This window comes from Schistocerca americana, chromosome 8 (assembly GCF_021461395.2).
Source record: "Schistocerca americana isolate TAMUIC-IGC-003095 chromosome 8, iqSchAmer2.1, whole genome shotgun sequence".
NCBI lineage: Eukaryota > Metazoa > Arthropoda > Insecta > Orthoptera > Acrididae > Schistocerca > Schistocerca americana.
In genome coordinates, this window is record NC_060126.1 from 424,378,550 (window position 1) to 424,401,504 (window position 22,955).

The 22,955-nt window shown below is 43.5% G+C and overlaps 1 non-coding gene across 1 annotated transcript; it reads right to left on the bottom strand.

The window, feature by feature from the left end:
- Window positions 1-5,091: 5,091 nt before the first annotated feature.
- Trnas-uga lies at window positions 5,092-5,166 on the bottom strand. Its single transcript has one exon. It is a non-coding gene; the product is annotated as a tRNA-Ser (tRNA).
- Between the last annotated feature and the right edge of the window lie 17,789 nt (window positions 5,167-22,955).

The window sequence follows — 22,955 nt, forward strand, 5'->3', positions numbered from 1 at the left end:
TAATCAAGATATATTATGAAAATGTATGTATTTACGTCTGTGTGTGTGTGTGTTTGTGTGTTTTTTTGTGTCCCACTTCTCCTCCTGACGGATTTCAACAAAACTTGTTACATCTATCCCTTACCGTCAGGCAGCAATCGCTGTCAGGATGAGAACCACCTCCTTATCAAAGTTCTGGAGGTATGAAGTAAACAACGAAATGCTTAAAATGCTGCTCCAGCATGCGGGGCGCTTAGATTTGTTACTTTTGTCCTACCACTTTCATTGACGGTTAATTTCAAATACAGCATCCGAGTGTGGCGGTGAATGCACCTAAAAACATATATAATGGTAACACACATACACTATGTGATCAAAAGTATCCGGATACCCCAAAAACGTACGCCTTTCATATTAGGTGCATTGTGCTGCCACCCACAGTCAGGTGCTCCATATCAGGGACCTCAGTAGTCATTAGACATCGTGAGAGAGAAGAATGAAGCGCTCCGCGGAACTCAAGGACTTCGAACGTGGTCAGGTGATTGCGTGTCACTTGTGTCATACGTCTGTACGCGAGATTTCCACACTCCTAAACATCTCTAGGTCCATTGTTTAAGACGTGGTAGTGAAGTGGAAACGTGAAGCGACACGTACGGCACAAAAGCGTACAGGCCGACAGTTGAAGAGTGTCGTAATATGTAATAGGCAGACATCTATCCAGACCATCACACAGGAATTCCAAATTGCATGAGGATCCACTGCAAGTACTATGACAGCTGGCGGGAGGTGAGATGACTTGAATTTCGCGGTCGAGCGGCTGCTCATAAGCCACAAATCACGCCGGTAAATGCCAAACGATACCTAGCTCGATGTAAGGACCGTAAACATTGGACGACGGAACAGTGGAAAAATGTTGTGTGGAGTGACGAATCACGGTACACAATGTGGCAATCCGATGGCAATCTATGGGTATGGCGAATTCCCGTTGAACGTCATTTGCCAGCGTGTGTAGTGCCAACAGTAAAATTCGAAATTCAGAGGCGGTGGTGTTACAGTGTGGTCGTGTTTTTCATGGAGGTGGCTTGCACCAGTTGTTTGTTTTGCGCGGCAGTATCACAACACAGGCCTACGTTGATATTTTAAGCACCTTCTTGCTTCCCACAATTGAAGAGCAATTCGGGAGCTCGACTACTATTTTTGGTTATTATTCTTGTTGCTGGTAAAATACCAGTGGTTATAGGATTCAGAAAAGACCCTTTTTTAGGGTAGGGAGGACAGAAAGAAAACAAATTTTAAGAGAGGTTAGAACTGAGACAAACCTTCAGTTTGAGAAAGAAATCAAAAAACATAATTCCAGCTTATTACATCAACATAAACAGCCATTGGTTAAGAATTTTCAACTGTCAGCAGATATTTTAACTCCACCCAATTTTAAGTCAGTCAATGTGAAATGTCAGCTATCTTTATTGCATCAAAATATTCGAGGACTGAGAAATAAAATTAATGAATTAACTATCTGCATAGATGAATTAGAGTCTTCAAACCCAGCTGACATAATCTGCCTCTCTGAGCATCATGTGACCACTGGTATAGAACTTTTAAGTGTTACAGGGTTTAGGTTAGCATCTCATTTTTGTAGATCAGAAATGGAGAAAGGAGGAGTTGCCACATTCATCAGGAACGGTCATAAATTTAAGAACATAGACATTCATAAATTTTGCCTAGAACAGCATATGGAAGCATGTGCAACAGAATTAGATTTTCACAAAAAATCTTTCATAATATTAAGTGTATATCGAGCACCTGCAGATAACTTTAATCTGTTTGTAAACCACCTTGAAGCTGTACTGGCCCATTTAACAACCAAAAACAAAGAAATAGTGGTTGCTGGTGATTTCAATGTAGATTTCCTTAAAGACTCTCCCAATAAGAACCTATTTGAGTTAGTAACACTATCATTCAACTTAATTCCCACAGTAAAGTTCCCCACTAGGATAACCACTTGCTCACAAACAGCCATTGATAATATCTTTATAGAAAAGTCAAATGAACAAAATTATATTACAAAACCAATAGTCAATGGCCTCTCAGACCATGACATGCAGTTCCTTCTGTTAAATGTTAATACTGAACAGGATATAAAATCTGTTAAATCTGAGCTCAAGAGGGTAATCAGTAAGCCAAAAATTGATTATTTTAGGACACTCCTCAGAGACATTCACTGGACTGATGTTTACAGTGCTCATGGCATGAATGAAAAATATAACATTTTTGCTAATAAAGTGCTTACCTTATTTGAACACTGCTTTCCCCCAAAACTTACCAAGGTTAGAGCAAAGTCTACAAAGAAGCCATGGATTACTCGAGGAATAGGGGTATCTTGTAAAACAAAAAGAAAACTGTATCTGTCAATCCGAAACATTTCCAATGTTGATGCTATAGCACATTATAAGAAATACTGCAAAATATTAAAGACTGTAATACGGATGTCAAAGCAAATATATTACAAGGAAAAGATAGTCATATCAGATAACAAAATAAAGACAATATGGGATATAGTGAAGGAGGAGACCGGTAGAACCAGACATGAAGAGGAACAAATAGCATTAAGAGTAAATGATGCATTGGTGACAGATGTGTATAGTGTTGCAGAACTATTTAACAAACATTTTATAACTGTTACTGAAAAGATGGGGTTGTCAGGTTCGGTAGATGCTGCTATGGATTACCTTAGACCAGACATTTCAAGTAACTTCCATAATATGAATTTGACCCTCACTACCCCGACAGACATAACGTCCATCATAAAATCTTTAAAATCAAAAACATCTAGTGGGTATGATGAAATATCAACAAAGTTAATTAAAGAATGTGATTCTGAGCTAAGGAACACATTAAGCTATCTGTGTAACCAGTCGTTTATCAGTGGAATATTTCCCGAATGGCTGAAATATGCTGAAGTTAAGCCACTGTTTAAGAAGGGAGATAAAGAAATAGCATCAAATTTCCGTCCAATTTCACTGTTGCCAGCATTCTCAAAAATTTTCGAAAAAGTAATGTACAGTCGTCTTTATAACCATCTTATCTCAAATAACATACTGTCAAAGTCACAGTTTGGATTTCTAAAAGGTTCTGATATTGAGAAGGCTATCTACACTTACAGTGAAAATGTACTTAATTCATTAGACAAAAAATTGCAGGCAACTGGTATATTTTGTGATCTGTCAAAGGCATTTGACTGTGTAAATCACAATATCCTTTTAAGTAAACTAGAATATTATAGTGTAACAGGAAATGCTGCAAAATGGTTCAAATCTTATATCTCTGGCAGGAAACAAAGGGTGTTATTAGGAAAGAGACATGTATCAAGCTATCAGGCATCATCCAACTGGGAACTAATTACATGTGGGGTCCCACAAGGTTCCATTTTGGGGCCCTTACTTTTTCTTGTGTATATCAATGACCTGTCATCAGTAACATTACCAGATGCCAAGTTTGTTTTGTTTGCTGATGATACAAACATTGCAATAAATAGCAAATCAAGTGTAGTCTTAGAAAGATCAGCCAATAAAATATTTGTGGACATTAATCACTGGTTCCTAGCCAATTCTTTGTCACTAAACTTTGAAAAAACACACTACATGCAGTTCAGAACTTGTAAGGGGTGTCCCAAGAGTATATGTCTAACATATGATGACAAGAAGATAGAAGAAGTGGACGGTGTTAAATTCTTGGGATTACAGCTTGATAATAAATTCAACTGGGAGGAGCACACCACAGAACTGCTGAAGCGTCTTAACAAATCTCTGTTTGCAATGCGAATTTTGTCAGACATAGGGGATATAAAAATGAAAAAGCTGGCATACTATGCTTACTTTCATTCCATAATGTCATATGGGATTATTTTCTGGGGTAATTCATCAAGCCAAGCTAAAGTTTTCCGGGCACAAAAACGTGCAGTAAGAATTATATGTGGTGTGAACTCAAGAACATCCTGCAGAAGCCTGTTTAGGGAACTAGGGATACTAACTACAGCTTCCCAATATATTTATTCCTTAATGAAATTTGTCATTAAAAATATATCACTTTTTCAAACCAACAGCTCAATTCATGGAATCAATACTAGAAATAAGAATAATCTTCACAAGGATTTAAAGTCACTTAGTCTTGTACAAAAAGGTGTGCATTATTCAGGAACACACATTTTCAATAACTTGCCAGCAGCCATAAAAAGCTTAACAACCAATGAAATTCAGTTTAAGAGAAGCCTAAAGGATTTATTGGTGGCCAACTCCTTCTACTCCATTGATGAATTTCTTAGGAAAACCAACTGATTTGTGTATAAGTACAACATAACTTCTGCACAATTTCAGCGCAGTAATGTGTTCACTGAAAATTTGTGTGTGTGTGTGTGTGTGTGTGTGTGTGTGTGTGTGTGTGTGTGTGTGTGCTTGTGTGTGTGTAAGTGTGTAAGTATAATCTAACTTCTGCACCATTTCAGTGCAGTAATGTGTTCATTGTAAATAAGTATTACAGTAGTTGTATTACATGTTTCTTACCTTATAAATAAATAAAAAACTTTTTTATTTTAAATTCAGTGCAATAGTATTTGTAAAATGACTCTTAGTGTTCATTAAAAAATGACGATCATTCCACTTGGGACCTGTGGAATGGTACATTAGCTTATTTGTTTTAGTTGTAAATATTTGTCATGTATTGTTGTTTTTCTGACATGTTCCACATCCTGGAGGACCTCCTCACTACGGATCAATTGGAATGAAAGTAAATCTAATCTAATCTAATCTGTAGTTTGATGGTATTCGTATTTTGTTCATTTGTACCCCAAAACAGAACGACATAGCTAAGAATAGAGTGTACATGTGACTAGTATGTAATAGTATTTGCTGTTTGCCCATATTTGCAGCCAATTTAAACGCTAAAAAAAGTACAGTATTTATCGAAAATGCCTTCTGAGATCCGTTAAGAAGTTGTTTGGTTCGAACGAGGCAAACTGGGTGCTTCAAGAGGATAACGATGCGAAACATCGCAGCCGTCTCTGTACAGCGTGGAAACAAGACAGTGGGGTGAATCTTCCTGGCAGATTAAAACTGTGTGCCGGGCCGAGACTCGAACTCGGGACCTTTGCCTTTCACGGGCAAGTGCTCTACCAACTGAGCTACCCAAGCACGACTCACGCCCCGTCCTCACAACTTTACTTCTGCCAGTACCTCGTCTCCTACTTTCCAGACCTTACAGAAGCTCTCCTGTGAAACTTTCAGAACTAGCACTTCTGAAAGAAAGGATATTGCGGAGACATGGCTTAGCCACAGCCTGGGGGATGTTTCCAGATTGAGATTTTCACTCTGCAGCGGAGTGTACGCTGTTATGAAACTTCCTGGCAGATCAAAACTGTGTGCCGGACCGAGACTCGAGCTCGGGACGTTTGCCTTCCGCGGGCAAGTTCTCAGTAGAGCACTTGCCCGCGAAAGGCAAAGGTCACGAGTTCGGGTCTCGGCCCGGCACACAGTTTTAATCTGCCAAGAAGTTTCATAACAGCGCACACTCCGCTGCAGAGTGAAAATCTAATTCTGAAGACAGTGGGGTGTCCACGACGAACTGGTCTGCAATGGCTCCAGATGCAAATCGAATCGAAATGTTTGATCGTATATTAAGATGAACCTTGAAGGAAAGCCAATATATTCTTTAAAGCAGCCGTTCTATAAAATCAGGACGATATGGAGATCATTACCGAGAGAATATTCAGATAATCTCGTGAAAAGCAAGTCAAAAAGGTGCGAAGCTATATTCAATAATGGCAGCGTTTGTATTGACTATTAGATAACCTTGCAACTAGTAGCAACATGTATTTTCGTGTAAGCGTGTATTTATAATAGTGTCTTTTATTTCGTACAGATAACAGCGTATGCTTTCTTGTGGATCTGACTGTATGGCGCCGTAAACTCCGAGAAGCGTGAAAAACTGCCTTATTGTACATGGGGTTCATTACTTCTTTGCTACTAAGTCTATTCGGAACACATTTCGCAGACACTATCGACATACGGTGCTGAATGTAACTACACAAATACATCATTGTACGAGACGTAGTTCAGGTGATATGACGTTATAAACCTGAGCTACGTGAAGAATATGCCGCAGTATGCATGAAGTTTTAATACATTTATTCTTTACAACTAAGATACTCCTAAGTATAGTCAGCTTAAGATAATTCCTCACACTTGGCAGCGCTTTCGGCAGCTTTCTGTTGCAAAGCGCAAACGGCTGTAGGTTAGGGTTAGGTTAGTGTTGTTTAACGTCCCGTCGACAACGAGGTCATTAGAGACGGATCGCAAGCTCGGGTTAGGGAAGGACGGGGAAGGAAATCGGCCGTGCCCTTTCAAAGGAACCATCCCGGCATTTGCCTGAAACGATTTAGGGAAATCACGGAAAACCTAAATCAGGATGGCTGGAGACGGGATTGAACCGTCGTCCTCCCGAATCCGAGTCCAGTGTGCTATCCACTGCGCCACCTCGCTCGGTAAACGGCTGTAGGCAAAAACAATAGCCGTCTGCAGAGCTATGAAGAGGCATTACCATAAAGACGTTTACGACATCGCTTTGTAGACACGGGAAGCAACTGTATTTGTACATTTGTTGCGCCCCCCCCCCAACCCCCTCCCCCCCCCTCCCCTCCGTCGGAGGTTCGAGTCCTCCTGGCCTAAGTAGTTTGGTCCCATACGACCTTACCACAAACCTATTTTTGTACATTTGTACGTTATGCACATTTCTTTATACAACGGTTTCGTAATGAAAACATGGTTGCCCAATCCCCCACCTTTGTACGACTCGGTGAACACTTCCACTGTAACCTACGCATGTTCATTTAAGGAGTCCAAATATGTAAGTTCTCATTTTATGCTTTCTATTACAGAACCTCGTATAATACAGGGTATTTACCAAGCTGTTTTCTCGGATCGCTAAACAACGATTCAAGTAATTCAGCCAGGTAACACTTTCAGCGACTGCCGATATTTCCGCGGGAGAACACCCCGCCATTTTCAAGGCAAACTGCAACGGACATGCAAATTTAAAACCTCAGTTCTCCCACCGATGCAGGAAAGACAACACACACACTGCACTCTAGTGCCACCAATGATGACCAAAGTCAGAGCTATCGATAGTGAGACTACGAACTCGCAGGTGAGGTAGCATTGACTCTATCCCTCTGGTTTTTTGACAAGGGAGAGAGCCGGGATTACAAACAGAGCTTAAATAAAAACCTCCATCCCTGTTAACTAGGTTGCTCACTAATTTAATCTCAAGTGCCTCTTTAATAACACTGTCCCAATAGCTGGACGTGCATGCCAATATCTCGGTGTTGTTGTATAACATGGGGTGACCAGTATCCAAGCAGTGTTCGGCAATAGCAGATCTACTTGGCTGCTGTAATCATGTACGCTCAGTACATCGGTCCTCACGGTCCTGAAAGTTTGACCAATATATACCATGCCATATCTACAAGGAATGCGATATACACCCGCCTTACGCAGACCAAGCTCATCCTTAACAGAACTCAAAAGTGCTCTAATTTTATATGGAGGTCGTAAAACACATTTCACGTCGTATTTCCTTAAAATACGACCGATCTTGTTGGAAGTGTTTCCTACGTAAGGCAAAAAGGCAGTAGACCTAGGTGTCGACTCAGAATTATCATCAATCACCCGATGTACAGTAGGTAGATAGCGCAACGCACGTTCAATATGTCTATCACTTTAACCATTTTGACGAAATGTAACTTCAAGATGGGACACCTTAGCTGGCAAAGTCCCAGAGTCAGAAACGACATGTGCCCTGTGCACCAAGGTACGGAATACCCCTTCACCCTGACCCGGATGATGACAACTATTAGCCCGTAAGTACAAGTCAGTATAAGTACGTTTCCTGTAGACTGCTTGTCCCAATGCTCTATCATCCTTCCTCCTAACCAACACCTCAAGAAAGGGAAGGCAACGATCCTCTTCCACCTCCATCGTAAAACGAATGTTCGGGTAGATCGAGTTCAGATGTTCTAGAAAGGCATTCAGATTCTCCCTACCATGAGGCCAAACAACAAAGGTATCGTCAACATATCTAAAGAAACAGGTTTGTTTCAAAGGCGCCGACTCCAATGCACTTTCTTCGATGTCTTCCATAAACAAATTTGCGACCACAGGAGACAACGGAGTACCCATCACAACTCGATCTGTCTGCCCGTGATACTGGTCATTGAATAAAAAGTAAGTGGTTGTTAACAAATGCCGAAAGAGATTAGTTAATTCAGCACCAAACCTAGCCTTAATTAACCTCAACTAATCATACAGAGGAACACGAGTGAAAAGAGAGACCATATCAAAACTCACTAAAATATCAGAGTCATTCAGCCGCAGTCCCTCCAGATGACGTAAAGATCATCTGAGTTCCTGATATGATGTTCACACCGACCTACTAGTGGACTCAACAGAGAAGCAAGATTCTTGGCTACACGATATGTCGGAGCGCCGATATTACTCACTATAGGACGAAAAGGAACCCCTTCCTAGTGAACCTTCGGAAGGCCATATAACCTAGGGGGAACAGCACTATAGGTGTTAACTCATGATAGTGTCCTGCGACAAACCACTTTTCTTCAGGAGGCTGTTGGTCTTTCTCTCATCACTTTTTGTGGGGTCAGTATAGATTCTGCAATACGCTGAATCAGATAGTAAACGTTACACCTTTTGTACATAATCCTGTCTATTTAAAACAACGGTGGCACTGCCCTTGTCCGCAGGTAAAATAGCAATATCAAGATCAACTTTGAGAGAGCGTAAAGCAGCCCTCTCTGCTGCTGATACATTACTCTCGGGTGGACGAGCCCTAATCAACACACGTCATGCCTCCCCCCTAACCTTCTCTGCAGCTACAGGAGGTAGTTTGCAAACTGCCTGTTCAATTGAACTAATAAAATCAACTACCGGCAAACTCTTCGGAGTCGGTGCAAAATTTAAACACTTCCCAAGAACGGATAAGGTTTTGTCGCCAAAAGATTTCTCTGTGAGATTTATCACCTCAGGGGGAGTGGCCGACTGCAGCACGTTCGGGTCGCTCGAGGCGGAGGGCCAATGTAGAGGCTGGCCGGCTGGCCTCGTCCGTTCGTCCTGTCAGTGGGCAGGTGGCCGCTCCTTCAGCAGGGCCCGAGCAGGCACACGGGGGCAAAGGCTTGCTGGTTATTGGGAGCTCCAAAGTTAGGCGGGTGGTGGAGCCCCTTAGGGAAATAGCGTACAGAGCTGGAAAGAAATCCAACGTGCACTCGGTGGGGGCCTCATCCAAGATGTGGAGGCTGCCTTGCCTGCGGCTATCGAGCGTACGGGGTGCAGTCGTCTGCAAGTAGTTGTTCACGTCGGCACCAATGATGCCTGTCGCTTGGGTTCTGAGGCGATCCTCAGTTCGTACAGGCGGCTGGCGGATTTGGTGAAGACCGCTGGCCTCGCACGTGGGGTGCAAGCAGAGCTCTCTATTTGCAGCATCGTTCCCAGAGTGGATCGGGGTCCCTTGGTTTGGAACCGAGTGGCGGGTCTCAACCAGAGGCTTCGTCGACTCTTTGATTGTCTTGGCTGCAGACTTCTAGACTTGCGCTATTGGGTGGGGAATTTTAGGACGCCCCTAGATAGGTCAGGGGTGCACTACACAAAGGAAGCGGCTACTCGGGTAGCAGAGTACTTGTGGGGTGCAAATGGTTTTTTTTTTATGCTAGGCAGTAGTGCGAGGTGTCCTGATGAACACTCACCAGTCGACGTGCAGGCAGGGAAATCAGGACGCGCTCAGAGTAAAGGCACTTCAGCTATCAAGATATTAGCAGTATATTGTTATAGCAAATATTGTTATATTAGCAAAATATTGTGTCGACTGAGGTCGAAGTAGAGTGTGATTGTGAAGTTATGTCGACACGTTTAACAGGGCTAGGGGAAATAAAGTTAATTGTGGGGCGTTATTACCGGCCACAAGGTTCCACCGTGTCAGTTCTAGAATCATTCAAAGGGAGTCTACATTCTGTATCGCAGAAGTACCCGGATCAAGCTACATTAGTCGGAGGCGACTTCAACCTACCTAGTATAGACTGGGATGTCTATGGATTCATTACAGGTGCTACAGACAAGCCGTCGTGTGAATTACTTTTGAACACATTATCCGAAAACTGTCTTGAACAGCTAAATCGACAGCCAACGCATAATGGAAATATTTTAGATCTGGTAGCCACAAACAGACCAGACCTCATCGACGGTGTCAGTGTTGAGACAGGGATTAGTGATCATGATGTTGTCATTACGACTATGGTTACGAAAGTTAAATTTCGGTCAAGAAGGCTAGGAGAGTATTCTTACTAGAAAAAGCAGATAAGCAGTAGTTAGCATCCCACTTAGTAAATGAATCGACTTCATTTACTTCCGGTACGATGGACGTGGAAGAATTATGGGCAAATTTTAAACACATTGTAAATCACGCATTGGACAAGTATGTGCCGAAAAAGTGTGTTGCGGAGGGAAAAGACCCACCGTGGTTTAACAGCGCAATTCGGAGAATGCTCAGGAAGCAAAGGCAGTTGCACTCGCGGTACAAGAAAGATCGGGAGAACGAGGACGAGCAAAACTTAGTAGAGATTCGTGCTGCTGTAAAAAGAGCGATGCGCGAAGCGTTCAACCACTACCACCGTCATACCTTAGCAAAAGATCTTGCTGAAAACCCAAGGAAATTCTGGTCTTACGTAAAATCGGTAAGCGGGTCGAAGACTTCCATTCAGTCACTCACTGATCAGTCTGGCCTGGCAACGGAAGACAGTAAAACGAAAGCTGAAATTTTAAATTTAGCATGTGAGAAATGTTTCACGCAAGAGGATCGTACAAACATACCGCCGTTTGAGTCCCGTACAGAGTCCAGTATGGAGGACATAGTGATAGACATCCCTGGGGTTGTAAAGCAGCTGAATGGGGGGAAAATAAATAAATCGCCAGGTCCTGATGGGATTCCAATTCGGTTTTACAGAGAGTACTCTACTGCATTGACTCCTTACTTAGCTTGCATTTATCGTGAATCTCTTGTCCAACGTAAATTCCCGAGCGACTGGAAAAAAGCGTCGGTGACGCCTGTATATAAGAAGCGTAGAAGGACGGATCCTCAAAATTACAGACCAATATCCTTAATATCGGTTTGTTGCAGGATTCTCGAACATATTCTCAGTTCGAATATAAAGAATTTCCTTGTGACAGAGAGGTTGCTGTCCATGCATCAGCACGGCTTTAGAAAGCATCGCTCCTGCGAAACGCAACTCGCCCTCTTTTCACATTAAATCTTGTGAACCATGGATGAAGGGTATCAGACGGATGCCATGTTCCTTGACTTCCGGAAAGCGTTTGACTCGGTGCCCCACTGCAGACTCCTAACTAAGGTACGAGCATATGGGATTGGTTCCCAAGTATGTGAGTGACTCGAAGACTTCTTAAGTAATAGAACCCAGTACGTTGTCCTCGATGGTGAGTGTTCATCGGAGGTGAGGGTATCATCTGGAGTGCCCCAGGGAAGTGTGGTAGGTCCTATCTTTTGGATAGGGTGGATAGCAATGTCCAGCTGTTGGCTGATGATGCTGTGGTGTACGGGAAGGTGTCGTCGTCGAGTGACTGTAGGAGGACACAAGATGACTTGTACAGGATTTGTGATTGGTGTAAAGAATGGCAGCTAACTCTAAATATAGATAAATGTAAATTAATTCAGATGAATAGGAAAAAGAATCCTGTAATGTTTGAATACCCCATTAGTAGTGTAGCGCTTGACACAGTCACGTCGATTAAATATTTGGGTGTAACATTTCAGAACGATATGAAGTGGGACAAGCATGTAATGGCAGTTGTGGGGAAGGCGTATGGTCGTCTCCGGTTCATTGGTAGAATTTTGGGAAGACGTGGTTCATCCGTAAAGGAGACCGCTTGTAGAGCGCTGGTGCGACCTATTCTTGAGAACTACTCGAGCGTTTGGGATCCCTATCAGGTCGGATTGAGGGAGGACATAGAACCAATTCAGAGGCGGGCAGCTAGATTTGTTACTGGTAGGTTTGATCATCATGCGAGTGTTACGGAAGTGCTTCAGGAACTCTGGTGGGAGTCTCTAGAGGAAAGGAGGCGTTCTTTTCGGGAATCGCTACTGAGGAAATTTAGAGAGCCGGCATTTGAGGCTGACTGCAGTACAATTTTACTACTGCCAACTTACATTTCGCGGAAAGGCCACAAAAATAAGATAAGAGAGATTAGGGCTCGTACAGAGGCATATAGGCAGTCATTTTTCCCTCGTTCTGTTTGGGAGTGAAACAGGGAGAGAGGATGCTAGTTGTGGTACGAGGTACCCTCCGCCACGCACCGTATGGTGGATTGCGGAGTATGTCTGTAGATATAGATCACAGAACGTCGAGATATAACATCAGACAACGCGCGATAAACGTTCAAACTTTGTCAAATGCTGGGCAGTAACGGAATTGTATACCCAGTCAGCTTGAGTCCATGAGGCATCGTCCAACCAATCCCAAGTGAAATCAGACAATTCCGATGCAGCCATTAAATGAAAACGATACAGTTCTTTGGAGGCATCGATTATAATACTTCTCCCTCGCTGCCGCGAAGGAGTAACACTTCTTTTTTACCTTTAGTTGCGACTAGACGTCTTTTTCCATAACATATGCACTAAATATTTTGTAATGTTTAACATTTACGTAAATATCGGCAAATATATTTAAGTTAATTCAGTCAGTTGTTCTAATAATTTAATTGGCATTAATCATCACTAAATTATATAAGTATCCATGCTTCTCATTAAAGCTTCAGATAGTCTGTGGGAACGTCGCCACGCACAGAAATTGTCAATGTCGTTAGTGCAAATTGCACGGCCAAAAAGACTAAGAACTTCGTCTTCTTGAACGGTTAGTTCGGGCAGTTCAAAGTCCGATGTTTTCAAATTATTCTGTCATTATTGTAGTTTCAAATAAAACGCTGGTAGTGGCACAACTGCTAATATTTTCGCAATAAAATTACAGGTGTTCCAGCCAGTCCCACGCACTTAAACCGTTGCGTAAGTAAGATACTGCTTTGTAACTCATCCTCCCATTTGAGCTAAATTTTATTACAGTCACTAATTCCGAAATCAAGTACCCAGCCACTATATTTTTCACGTGATCGTCTGGTAAAAATCATTGCCTTCTTTCCGTGTCATCCCTTCTTAGTTAAAAGGACAGATATAAACTGGCGAATTAAGCGACGGAGGAAGAAACAGTTATACCAGGAATCACTTCAGAGGTACTCTGCGGTGGATGGGCAGTGCGTGCATTCCGTCACGCACCATATCCTTTACTGCATTTTGCGGATACGTATAATCATTTGGCAGTGAAGGAAGAGATCAAGTTGGCGAGGACAGCCTACTCACATCGCCCTTGCACTGCCGTCTGTTTTTCCAATAGCGTAATCCCTCTTCGCCGACTTTTTTACCCGTTCGCTGAGTCTCTCGCTCCTGCCAGAGGGAAGGTAATCCCGCCTTCTGACCGCCGACCTGCGGTGTCGAGGCTCGAAACTGATTAGCGGTGTGAAGAGCTGCCGCCCCTTCGCTACTGCGTGGCTTTAGCTGTCGGCCGGACGTGAGGCCTTACTCAGCCACCCGCCGATTTCTGCCAGCATTATGGCAGATGGCGGTCGTCCGGGCTGGAGTGTGGCAGACGACAGCGCACATTTCGAAAAACACACCGGTGTGTTACGGTCCCTAAGTAGCTTCCCGTTAATCAACAGTGTGGACTAGTTGGACTGTCATATCCAGTCGATGTGCAATTGCCTTCTGCTTTGCTGCCTAGAAGGAAAGAGCCCCAGCTGTAAGGGCAAAAACAGGATAAAAATTATTTGAAAATATGGGGATTTCTTTCTATTGCACCACTCATCATGATCATTTATCTGTGAAACTCTTGATTTAAGTGCAGTCGATAGTTGAAGGTTAACGAAATGAAAGGCCACGTAGGCACAAGTCAACGAAGAATCGGCACCTAGTAACACATGTGTGTATGTTTGTGTGTATGCGTGAGTGTGTGTGTGTGTGTGTGTTTGTGTGTGTGTTTGTGTGTGTATGTGGGGGGGGGGGGTAGGTGGGTGGATGTATGTGTTCGTGGTTTAGAGTTCCTCAAGGATAACGTTATCGGCCCCCACACGAAAATTAGTCGATATGAATGTGGTAAAAATGGAGATGCCGTGTGGCTAGGGCCTCCCGTCGGGTAGACCGTCCGCCTGGTGCAGGTCTTTCAAGTTGACGCCACTTCGGCGACTGGCATGTCGATGGAGATGAAATGATGATGATAAGGACAACACAACACCCAGTCCCTGAGCGGAGAAAATCTCTGACCCAGCCGGGAATCGAACCTGGGCCGTTAGGCACGACATTCCGTCTCCCCGACCACTCAGTTACCAGGTGCGGACATGAATGTCGTTAAAAGTATAAAAAGCTATAAAATAAGGAGAAAGCAATCTGAGATAAGCACTCTCCATCACTGTCACGCAAAGTCCGCCGCACCACAACGCTAGCTCACATCCTGTAACACAGTGTTAAAGTGGTCAGATGTTTTGAGCCTGACAATTTAAACACAAGTAAGACAAGAACAAACCAAAATAGACTCTGAGGATTATATCTACGTCTATGTCTACGTCTACAGCGCGACAGTTATTGAACTATATGAAAAAAAACATAAATTGGTTACAAACTACGGCATGCACATACTTTATTCAACGTGCAAACATCACTACAGATATTCGGATTTCAGTTATGGCATGTTCGAGACTCCTGTCATCATTGGTGATCATGTGACGCAGACGAATAGAGAAGTGCTGCATGACCAGCTGAAATGACGGAACTTTATTCAACGTGCAAACATCACTACAGATATTCGGATTTCAGTTATGGCATGTTCGAGACTCCTGTCATCATTGGCGATCATGTGACGCAGACGAATAGAGAAGTGCTGCATGACCAGCTGAAATGACGGAACTTTATTCAACGTGCAAACATCACTACAGATATTCGGATTTCAGTTATGGCATGTTCGAGACTCCTGTCATCATTGGTGATCATGTGACGCAGACGAATAGAGAAGTGCTGCATGACCAGCTGAAATGACGGAACTTTATTCAACGTGCAAACATCACTACAGATATTCGGATTTCAGTTATGGCATGTTCGAGACTCCTGTCATCATTGGCGATCATGTGACGCAGACGAATAGAGAAGTGCTGCATGACCAGCTGAAATGACGGAACTTTATTCAACGTGCAAACATCACTACAGATATTCGGATTTCAGTTATGGCATGTTCGAGACTCCTGTCATCATTGGTGATCATGTGACGCAGACGAATAGAGAAGTGCTGCATGACCAGCTGAAATTACGGAACATCGATGCTGTCGATGTCCTCCTGAATGCCTATTCAGCTCAGCAATGGTTTTGGTGTTATTGCTGTACACCTTGTCTTTAATTCAGCCCTACTAAAAGAAGTCGCACATGTTCAGATCAGGAGAATATGGCGGCCAGTCGAGGCCCACCCCAGTGGGTTCTGTGTACGTCAGAGCCAAAACGCGGTCCGCAAAGTGCTCCTCCAGGACATCACTCTCCTGCTTCGATGGGATCGAACTCCGTCTTGCATGCCGCACATCTTGCCGAAATCAGGTACACTTTGTATAATGGGGCGGAAGTCACCTTCCTAAACCTTCAAGTAGCGTCACGTAGTTACCGTACCATCAAGGAATATCGTACCGATTATTTCGTGACTAGAGATTGCACACCAGACAGTCACCTGGCGAGGCTGAAGAGACTTCTCGATCGTGAAATGCGGATTCTCAGTCCCCCCAAATGCGCCAGTTATGTTCCTTGAAGAAATCCCTACAAATGAAAGTTGGCTTCGTCGCTAAACCAAATCATATTAATTTCTGTCATGCCCCGTGGCTAACCGCGCAGTTTGGACGTCCAGATGCAAAACATTCAGAACTTATGACGATTTTATTTCGCATACTTCAATTACTATCATCCTGTACATAAATACTTCGTAATCCACCGTACGGCGCGAGGCAGAGGGTACCCCGTTCCATTACTACACTACTGGCCACTAAAATTGCTACACCACGAACATGACGTGCTACGGAAGAGACATTTAACCGACAGGAAGAAGATGCTGTGATATGCAAGTGATTAGCTTTTCAGAGCATTCTCACAAGGTTGGCGCCGGTGGCGACACCTACAACGTACTAACATGAGGAAAGTTTCCAACCGATTTCTCATACACAAACAGAAGTAGACCGGCGTTGCCTGGTGAAACGCTGTTGTGATGCCTCGTGTAAGGATGAGAAATGCGTACCATCACGTTTCCGACTTTGATAAAGGTCTGATTGTAGCCTATCACGATTGCGGTTTATCGTATCGCAACATTGCTGCTCGCGGTGGTCAATATCCAATTACTGTTAGCAAAATATGGAATCGGTGGGTTCAGGAGGGTAATACGGAACGCCGTACTGGATCCCAACGACCTCGTATCACTAGCAGTCGAGATGACAGGCATCTTATCCGCATGGCTGTAACGGATCGTGCAGCCACGTCTCGATCCCTGAGTCAACAGATGTGGACGTTTGCAAGACAACAGCAACCTGGACGAACAGTTCGACGACGTTTGCAGCAGCATGGACTATCAGCTCGGAGACCATGGCTGCGGTTACCCTTGACGCTGCATCACAGACAGGAGCGCCTGCGATGGTGTACTCAACGACGAACGTGGGTGCACGAATGGCAAAAATTATTTTTCTCGGATGAATCCAGGCTCTGTTCACAGCATCATGATGGTCGCATCCGCATGTGGCGTCATAGCGGTGAACACACATTGGAAGCGTGTATTCGTCATCGCCATACTGGCGTATCACCCGGCGTGATGGAATGGGGTGCTATTGGTTACACGTCTCGGTCACCTCTTGTTCGCACTGACGTCACTCTGAACAGTGGACGTTACATTTCAGATGTGTTACGACCCGTGGCTCTACCCTTCATTCGATCCCTGCGAAACCCTACAATTCAGCAGGATAATGCACGACCACATGTTGCAGGTCCTGTACGGGCCTTTCTGGATACAGAAAATGTTCGACTGCTGCCCTGGCCAGCACATTCTCCAGATCTCTCACCAATTGAAAACATCTGGTCAATGGTGGCCGAGCACCCGGCTCGTCTCAATACGCCAGTCACTACTCCTGATGAACTGTGGTATCGTGTGAAGCTGCATGGGCAACTGTACCTGTACACGCCATCCCAGCTCTGTTTGACTCATTGCCCAGGCGTATCAAGGCCGTTATTACGGCCAGAGGTTGTTGTTCTGGGTACTGATTTCTCAGGATCTATGCATCCAAATTTCGTGAAAATGTAATCACTTGTCAGCTCTAGTATAATATGTTTGTCGAATGAATATCCGTTTATCATCTGCATTTCTTATTGGTGTAGCAATTTTAATGACCAGTAGTGTATATAGTCATTCCATTTCCTGCTCCACTCGCAAATAGAGTGAGGGCATAAACGACTGTCTATACGCCTCCGTATGTGCTGTAATTTCTCGTATCGTACTTTCCCGATCCGTACATGGAGCGTGTGTTAGAGGCAGTATGTAACGCCGGAAATGCATATCCTCCTATTTCCATCTATTGTACTATTGTTTTTTTTCCTTGTTTTGTTACCTCAAGATATGACATTTCTGTCTCTTTATATATTGTAATTGCTTTACTGTTTGGATATATATATATATTTATGCACTTATGTCGATGTATAATTGGTTTGTTTCGTAAATATTATTTGTATTTTTACGCTGGGTCTTGCCTAGGGAAAACTGCTATCGAACGATTACGTCGATAGGTCGTGTGAAGAATCAAAGTGTGTAGGATCTTTGGTAGTGTTAACTCTGCCGCGTGGAGCGCGGGCTGAGCAGTGAGTGTCTGGCTGGAGTAGCGAGTGGAGCAGGTGTGTTGTGTGACGCTCCCGCGAGTTGCCGCGCTTTCGGGGTTTGGCAGCATGTAATTGCGCTCGACTCGCGATGATAGTTTCTGACATGGTGTCACGGACGGGAAGCATTAGCTGGCGCACATCAAGAGCCCGTTTCGCCTGGTGACCGTGTCGAGAAGAAGGCGCGCCAACATCCAGCTTCTGCAACAGCGACGGCCGACAATGAGTGACTGTCGCCACCTCCTCGATCGACGGCTTCAAACCTTCAATCAACCAACAAGGAAGACTAAAAGCACGTAAAGTTTCAGAACTGTATGGCAGACCTCAGCTTTTCAAATTGTTCCATTTGTCTCGCAAAATTACAGCAACTTAGCATGAACCTTTGTTGCTCATTGTCCCAATTGCATTGCCAAGCAGGGTCCCTTCCTTTTCCGAAATGAACCCGAGTGTCGTTGAAATTCAAACGCCAGCATTAAAATAATATAATTAGATTTCACTGCTTTAATTTCAAAGTTCAGTAGCTGGCTACAATATTTAGGTTACACGAGCACAAATTTAGAGTGCGAGTTTTGTTAGCATATTTTAGCTTACCTGTGACTGCAGCTCAGCTTGGTACGTACTAAATTTTACTATTCTTAATAGTTCAGAATCATTTAATTCAAGTTCAAAGTTAAATCTCTTGTTTCTAAATTGCGTAGAGTCAAGTTGCTTTTGAATGATTGTTGAGGTAGTCCAAGACTAACTGTATGTTACTGAATTTCGATGTGCTTCAGAAAGAAAGCTCACTATTAACTTCAGTCACTAAATTAACTTTCGATTTTCCGGTTTTATTAATTCTTTTGCTAAATTAAGTCAGGGTGTAGCGAAATTTATTACTTCTGACAAACTTTCAGTTTTCACACTACACGTGTCAACCTTCAATTGCCACGCTTCTAGTGCTAATTATATGTGTAATAACCTTTCTTTTTCAGTTACTATAGTAATTGTCCTTAGGACTGGCGACCGTGATTTCCCCAAATCTCAAATACCTAATTACCGCTAGTTAATTGTAAACGTAACGGCTGCACATTTACCTTCTTTATTAACTTTACCCCTTTTCAAAATTAATTTCCACCAGTTTCATTAGCACATTTCCTTTCATTAAGATGTAACCCTTTCCTCCCTCTTTACCGACAGGTTAACTTCGGTGACGATTGCTTTTCCAAAACTCCCATTAGGTACACGCGGTTTCATTTTTCACTGTCATTAAGGTCGGTAAGTGAGGGGGAGGTTACACGTGGCGACCGTGACAGGACAATCTTCAATTTTGAGGTTGTTCTGGACACGAATTTTGCATTGTGCAAATCTCGTAACAAAGTACTGGTTACGTACAGGCCGTTACGTCAGCGAGAATAAGTAGTGGGAGTAATCCTAATTACATTTGAGATTTGTCATTTATATTGAAAATTATTAAAATGAGTGAAGGCAACAATTACCAAAATTTGGTAGACTTGGATACGGAACAATCGGTCGAACAGTGGGAAACGCGCACGGCGGTTCCCATTGTTCAGGGGCAGGCGGCTAGCATGAAAGACGCGACCGCCGAAACGCAACAAAGAGCAGAAATGGAATTCCAAACTTTAGAAAATGTTTCGGAATCGGAAGCGAAAATCAAATCTGTACCCCTTGATGATGAATACGGGGGAACATGTATAGAGGAACCAGCTACGGAAGTAAAACCGGTAGTCTCCGGGAATTTAACTGATTTATTGAATGTTTTGATTAATGAAATCAAGAGTCAATCGGCAGAAATTATAGCTCTGTCTGCCAAGCAAGAAGCTCAGTCTGAAAAGATTGAACGAAAGCTAGACAATCAGAACAAAGCTATTAATGTTGTTAACAACAATGTTGGAGTTGTTAATACAAAAGTTGATAAAATCAAAGAAGATATTGTTGTAGTTAATACCGAAATCGGTAATCTTAAACAGGAAATGATAGGCGTTCAGGCGGAAATTGCGAGCATAAATACTCGTTTTGATTCCGAAATTAGCAGAATCGAGAAAAGTGTAGGAGAATCAGTTGCTCCAATCATCGAGAATAAGGTGACGGAACAAATTCAATTAGTGAAAAAAGAGGATCAAAAGAAGGTGGAAACTTTAAAGGCTTTAGTGTCCGAAGTAGACACTAAAGTGAGGGAGCAGGCTAATACCTGCGAAGAGAAAAAGAGGGAAGTGGAAACGCTTGCGACAACCACTTGCCAAGTAATTATGAGAGTGTCGGAATTAGAAAAGAAACTTGATGAAAAACAGAGCTATGTGCCAATCTGTGCACATAGTTCGGAATTGTTGACGAAAGAGGAGCGGTTCGACCCCTTGAAAAAAGGCGGTATACACGCGACGGATTTCATTAAGAATTGTGAAAGAGTTTTACCCAGATCATGGACTAATGAGAGAAAAATTAATGCGGTTATTGATGTGCTGGCTGGTGATGCCAAGCGTTGGGGCTTAAACCTTAACATTACGAACCTGACTTTTGACGAGTTTAAAAATTTGTTTCTGGCTGAATACTGGTCAGAGCAAAAACAGCAAAGTGTCTGGCGCGAATTTGTCGTATCGAGGCCTTTCGATGCGAATTCGCGCGGTTCGATGAGGGAGTTTTGTGAAGGCTGGATCCGCAAGTTGGAATATTTGCGTGATCGCCGCACGGAATCCGAAATAGTCTGGGAACTCTACAAAAAGCTTCCAGATGATACAAAACGCTACGTAGGAAGCAATTACAGGACAATAAATGATTTCCTGGAAAGAGTGGAGGACGAGGACAATTGGCGCAATAATCGCGACAGTGGTAGAGGCCGTGGTAACAACAAAGGGTACCACAGCAACCACACCAACGATAACCATGGGAATAATGCATACCGCAACCATGGCAGCAATAACAATAATCGTTCGGACCGTAATAACAATCGGTACAATGCGAATAATAACCGGAATGACGGAAACCAGTATCATACTAGCGTGATACGGGCTGCGCAGAATAGTAATAACGCCAGAGGGTGTGACCAGCCGCCTCAGCAGTATCCGGGGAGCGTATCTGCTGGGACGAGACAGGGAAACCGTTAGCCGCGCCGGTGAGGGGCCGAGCGGGCGTGGAGAAATTTTGGCGGCCCAATAACAGGAGAAAACCCAGGTATCGTCATTATGAAAATTCCGTATGGAATAATCAACGGCGGGAGAGTGTGCCAGTGTTAAGAGAAAAGAGTGCGCCCACAAGTAGTAGATCAGCTGTATACACGGCAGTAGAAAATACATTCGCTGTCAGTGAGGACAATTTAAGTAGTGTTCCGGAAATCGATTATAAAGTGGCAGCTGTAATACCCACAGCGGAACTGGAGATTGAGTTTAAGAATGATTCGCAAGTGTTGAAAGAAGATCAGATGTCGGATAAAACGTCCGTCATCGAGCGAGGGGATGCAGAGAGGGATGAGGTCTGGTTAAGGCAGTTCGGTCGCTTATACGACGAACTAAGAGATTATAGGGGCCTGTACGGGAGGAGTGTTTATAGGGAGCGCGGGCAGGGTTTGCCACGTCTCGTCCCACAGGAAGATAGTATTTGTGAAGTGATGGAAAGTTCTGGCCCTAACCGGCAGACTTTACCAGAAATAGTTAATGTTAATGGGGAGCACGAGCAAGATTCGTCGTGTTTCGTCCCGCAGGAGTTAGATGTTGAAGTAGTAACGGAAAGTTCTGGCCCTAACCGGCAGACTTATCCGAAAGTTATAGTGGTAGAAGTAGCCGACCCATCCGACGCAAACCTCCAGTTTAAACATTGCGAGAGTATTAAGGAGAAAGATTACGAAAATTTTAGTGATAGCCGGACACGATTGGTAGAAAAGCACATAGATTACAGCGTGTATGAGGTTAGAGCTGACATTATACAGTCAGACGATAGCAGTGTGGGTTGCGCAGATCCAGAGGAAGTAATTTCAGATGCTACTGGGCACATTCCTCCAGGTAGATTGGCAGATGAGATCAATCTGACCAAAGTGGAATCAACGAAGGTGACAATTAGTGAATTGATAGCAAAGCAACTCTCACTAGTTGACGAGTTACAGGAAAAGGTTTCGGTATTGGAGGCGAAGCTACAGACTAAGCCTCAGGACAAACGTGTTAAAATTAAAACTGTATGTAAACAGAGGCTGAAAAAGCCGCCAGATAAATCGGATTTAGGATCAAAGCCGGATGGTTTTTTCTGGAATGACCTGGATATAGACGAGGATTTACTGTGGGAAAATAAAGAAACAGTCGAGGACAAGTGTAGACAGATAGTAGTGTCTGTTAATACGCACGACCTACAACTAAACGTGTTGATTGACACCGGTGCAGAATTGAGTGCTGTATCTGGGAAAATATTTGAGTTACTGAAGGACAGACCTGGCATCGTAGTTATGCCAGTAACAGGAGTGAAAATTATCGGTGCTACTGGGAAGGCCAGTAAACCGGTCACAAAACAGATTTTTGTCAACTTCGAGATATGTGGGGCACGATTTGAACAAGAGTTTGTCGTCGTGCCAGACTTAACTGCGGAAGTAATTATCGGGTTAGATTGGCTATTAAAGTACCGTGCAGTGATTAATTGCGAAAGCAAAACTTTGACATGTACGTTACAAGATAAAGCAATAGTAGTTAGTTTTGACGAGGCAGGAGACTGTGTGCATAGGCAATACCAGCCTATACACATTGTTAACTGGCCGGATGCTATTGACGTAGGTATGAATCTGAACTACTGTAATGTGAAGAATCTCGGCATTGACAATAATGTAGAAAGTGAATTGGAAAGTATTGTAGACGGTGTGTCAAACGTAACACACGAACAAAGACGAGGCCGACTCTCCCGTACCTATTGCCATCTCAACCATAGGGCATGGGGCAAATATGTAGCAGTATTTGAGA